At 40.6% G+C, this 4989-nt stretch overlaps 1 long non-coding RNA gene across 1 annotated transcript; it reads right to left on the reverse strand.

Annotated features, from left to right (window-relative positions):
• Positions 1–621: 621 nt before the first annotated feature.
• LOC135541010 (uncharacterized) lies at positions 622–3426 on the reverse strand. Its single transcript, XR_010455898.1, has 3 exons — positions 3206–3426; positions 2954–3022; positions 622–2701 (listed from the first exon to the last, which is right to left on the reverse strand). It is a non-coding gene; the product is annotated as an uncharacterized LOC135541010 (long non-coding RNA).
• Positions 3427–4989: the final 1563 nt, after the last annotated feature.

The following is a 4989-nucleotide window of genomic DNA, read 5'->3' on the forward strand; positions in this document are numbered from 1 at the left end:
AGCTATTCCATGCGATAAATTGCCAAGAAACTGAAGATCTCGTACAGCGCTGTGTTCTACTCCCTTCAAAGAACAACGCAAACTGGCTCTAACCAGAATAGAAAGAGTGGGAGGCCTCGGTGCACAACTGAGCAAGAGGACAAGTACATTAGTGTCTAGTTTGAGAAACAGACGCCTCACAAGTCCTCAACTGGCAGCTTCATTTAATAGTCCCCGCAAAACACCAATGTGAATAATATTACCACATTAATTTAGTTCAAATATTAAAAACATTTACAATAAGATAAATTGTGCACACTGTATTCCCATCTTTGCCTGTCATGTCAGTCCCTCACAAGCCTACAATGAGAGCAGATTATAAAATAGCAGCACCTAGTGGCGAAAAAGGAGAAGAGCAGCTCAGTCAGCCACATTGCAGCAGACATTCGGTACCAAACCATTTTGGAATACTTCTTTCTATCTCAAGGGATTTAAACTTTTCAATACCTTGATTGATTTCACTATTTGCCTGATGAAGATAAGTTATGTCTTGAATCCCCCTCAAAAGAAGATTATGAGCCTTTGGTAAAGGTGGTTAGAATCATCTTACAAACAAACTATATCATGTTCTCTTTATTTGAATTGGAAATAAAGATGACATTTTATTGTCCATCCTAATTGTATCCCAATAATGTTTTACCTGATAGTGAATTACCAAATCAATTAACAAAGAAAGTTCCAACGCTCTCCTTCTCTGGCCAGGCAGCATCGCATCAGTGTAAACCAAGACCGTTCACAGGGCAGGCCAGGTTGTAGCTAAACATGATGTACAGGAGAACAAGATGTGGAAGGAGGCGCTGAAGCACTTCAGGGATCACTGACCTCACCAGCTTGCTGTCTAAGACTGAGCAGCTCCAGATCCAGAAATTGATTCATTTAAAGCCCAGAGGGACCAGTCCATGCTTCTTCAGTGGCTTCTGGATGTGGGTGAACAGGGACCCCTGGAGTACCAGGCCTGGACCGGGGGAAGGCTGCCCTACGCAACCCCTCCGCTATTGAACCCTGGCCAGAGAGAGCAAGCTTTGGGGACTAAAGAGAGGAGGAACTTCCTCTGTTACAAGTGATTTGGTCATTCATTATCATTGATGGGTAAAATTTGTTTTTAAATAACATAGGATACAATGTTTCATTGCTAATTAAAAAGGTTGACTGGAATTAGCTTTAAAAAAACTAACAGGACCATCAGTGGAAAAGGACAGCTCTATGATACAGTAAAATAGGCTACAATGCATAGTACAGTGAACAATGTGTGCAACATACAGTACCAAAAGTTTGGATACACCTACTCATTAAGGTTTTTCTTTATTTTTACTATTTTCTATATTGTAGAATAATAATGAAGACGTCAAAATTCTTAAATAACATACAGAATCATGTAGTAATCAAAAGTATTTAACAAATCAAAATAGATTTTAGATTCTTCAAAGTAGCCACCCTTTGCCTTGATGACAGCTTTGCACTCTTGGCATTCTCTCAACCAGCTTCATGAGGAATGCTTATCCAACAGTCTTGAAGGACTTCCCACATATGCTGAGCGTTTGTTGGCTGCTTTTCCGTCAGTGTGCGGTCCAACTCTTTCCAAACCATCTCAATTGGATTGAGGTTGGGTGATTGTGGAGGCCAGGTAATCTGAGGCAGCACTCCATCACTCTCCTTCTTGGTCAAATAGCCCTTACACAGCCTGGAGATGTGTTGGGTCATAGTCCCACAAAGCCCAAACCAGATGGGATGGTGTGGTAGCCATGCTGGTTAAGTGTGCCTTGAATTAAATAAATAGACAGTGTCACCAGCAAAGCACCCCCATATCACCTACTCCATGCTTCATGGTGGGAACCACACATGCGGAGATCATCCATTCACTTACTCTGCGTCTCACAAGGACACGGCGGTTAGAACCAAAAAAATCGTACATTTGAACCCATCAGACCATTTCCACCGGTCTAATGTCCATTGCTTGTGTTTCTCGTCAGAAGCAAGTCCCTTCTTCCTATTGGTGTCCTTTAGTAGTCGTTTCCTTGCAGCAATACAACCATGAAGGTCTGATTCATGCAGTCTCCTCTGAACAGTTGATGTTGAGATGTGTCTGTTACTTGAGCTCTGTGAAGCATTTATTTGGGCTGATATTTCTGAAGATGGTAACTCTATAATGAACTTATACTCTGCAGCAGAGGTAACTCAGGGTCTTCCTCTCCTGTGGCGGTCCTCATGAGAGCCAGTTTCATCATAGCGCTTGGTGGTTTTTGTGACTGCACTTGAAGAAACTTTCAAAGTCCATTTTATACTACCTTCATGTCTTAAAGTAATGATGGACTGTCGTTTTTCTTTGGTTATTTGAGCTATTCTTGCCATAAAATGGACTTGGTCTTTTACCAAATAGGGCTATCTTCTGTATACCACCCCTACCTTGTCACAACACAACTGATTGTGTCAGTTGAATCCGAGAGGTGCGGGGGGCTGCCTTAATCAACACCCACGTTTTCGGCGCCCGGGGAACAGTGGGTTAAACTGCCTTGCTCAGGGGCAGAACGACACTTTTTACCTTGTCAGCTCGGGATTCGATCCAGAAACCTTTTTGGTTACTGGCCCAATGTGAACCACTCGGCTACCTGTTGCCTCATGGAAGGTGGCGATTAGCAAAGAACTCCAGACTACACTCCGACAACTGAAAAACAAAAGGCAAAACACAATAGTGTAACAGAGTTGGAAACCATATTCAACCATGGACGATAAAATGGATAAATACAACCATTCAAAGTTAGAATAATAATAATAATCACAGAACTCATCATACCTTATATTTTAAACTCCAGCTGTGCAGATTTATTCAAGACGTGTTACTGTAAATATGCTATCTTTTTGGCAACATTTTATTTTTATGGCAATGGGAAGTCCAACATGGTACAAAGGAAATCACCTTTTTCACTGTCTCCTTGATATAGGACTTCTTGTTTGACAGGTCATGACGAGGGTACATTTTAAAAACCTGAAACCCATCGTAAGAGAATAAGCTAACTGTAAGTAACGACAATGACTATATATTATTATTTTTTAAATTGATAATCTATCAGGTTCTTAAGATGCACTGTATAGCCTAAATTCATCCATGAGGAAATGTGTGAGTGTTCAGTGTATGAACTCAATGAACTAAAAGATTAGAATGACTAACCTTCTTGAAAATGTCCTTCATTGTGACTTTCTCCAGGTCGAAATGGGCACCCAGTTTCTTAACTGTTGTTTTCAGCTCCTCATTTGATGGCTTCCTGGTCATCATCTTAACCAAGGGTTCGTCATCTGAACTGTCATCGGTGATGTCATCATCCGATTCTGAAAGCAGCACTTAAACCAAAAGTGAGAGAAACAATGAAAAATACACAAGTTTTTTTTTAAGAGTTGTGTCAGTGCTGTAAAAAACACATACAGCACCCTGTGAAAGCATTTATTAGGCTACCTTGCAGTTAACATTGTTGTTTGTTCCGGACCTACACATCCTAAACTGCAATGTCTTAACTAAAAACTCACTCGGTTTCCTTTGCATCAAACGCCTTATCTTTGCTCTCCTCATTGCTTCAATCTGTAGTCCAACAGGGGCCAATTTAATATCTGGCACTAAGAAACCATCATTCACATGACATTCAAATCATCTCAAATCGATCTAGAGACAAATGACAACCTGCTATGCACAGCCATTAAGCCTAGACCTGGGACGATAAACCGAAAATTATTGACACCGACCGTACCGATCACTTTTCGCAGGCATTTTGATGATATTTATTACAATGAGTATTTTACACTAGAGAAATGTGAAGTTTGCAATGAAATAAGTTTGCTAACATGGTGATTGTTAATGGGACAATTGATGGCTACAACCATTAAACTAGTAGTAGTAGTAGAGAATAAAAACTGTGGTGTACAATAATGTTAAACTTATCATTCTATTTACCATTATCGCATCAGTTCAGGCAATTCATCATGATATGGATTTATGTCCATATCGCCCAGCTCTAATTTAGCCTATATCATCCAAATTAATTTAAACTCGCCTGCTGTTCATATTCGTTGTCCTCAAAATCTGTTGAGGTAAGGTCAGAGATCTCAGAAACATCCTCATCTGAACATGGTTGCCACATATTTCTGTGAACTACCTCGATCTTTGTGTGTGTGTGCTTGGCAATACTCTCTTCAGGGGAGAAATAGTCTGCAGGGAACAACGTGTGTTAGTATTCCAGTGAAGTTCTGCACTTTACTGCATGTAAACATTAGGATGAGGTGAATATCTATGGGAATATTTACAGTACAGCTTAAATGCATAGATTTGGGTACATTATAGTAGATTAAATTACAGCCCTGCTTGTTCAAAGCTTTGCTCAGCCAATAAATTCAAAGTATTGAAAGACTCCAAGACCTGAAGTACTCCCATTCCAAATCAGTCAGGTGAAAGATGATCACATTTCCTCTTACCTTGGCTGAGGCTTGATTGATACCATAACCATACTCATCGTTGGGAGTTATCACCATAGTCCAATCTCTTGTGCCTCAACCCAGCCCTCTTGGTTTGAGGACCTCTGCTATTTTGTTGTTCAGCTTCCAGTTCTCAGTCTCTCCCCTCCTTTCGGTTACTGGCCCAACGTTCTAACCACAACTACCTGCTGCACCACAGGCAGTCTAACATGATGCAGCCACCACTATGCTTTAAGTTATGGAAAGGGGTACTCCGTAATGTTGTATTGGATTTGCCCCAAACATAACTGTGTTCAGGACAAAAAGTGAATTGCTTTATCACATTTTTTGCAGTATTTAGTGACTTGTTGCAAACAGGTTTCGGAATATTTGTATTCTATACAGGGTTCCTTCTTGTTCTTCATTGTTCTTACTAACATTGAGGGAGAGCTTGTTGTCCTGGCACAACACTGCCATGTCTCTGACCTCCTCCCTTAAGGCTCCCATCGACAT

The sequence above is a fragment of the Oncorhynchus masou genome, chromosome 6 (genome assembly GCF_036934945.1).
Source record: "Oncorhynchus masou masou isolate Uvic2021 chromosome 6, UVic_Omas_1.1, whole genome shotgun sequence".
NCBI classification, from domain to species: Eukaryota; Metazoa; Chordata; class Actinopteri; order Salmoniformes; family Salmonidae; genus Oncorhynchus; species Oncorhynchus masou.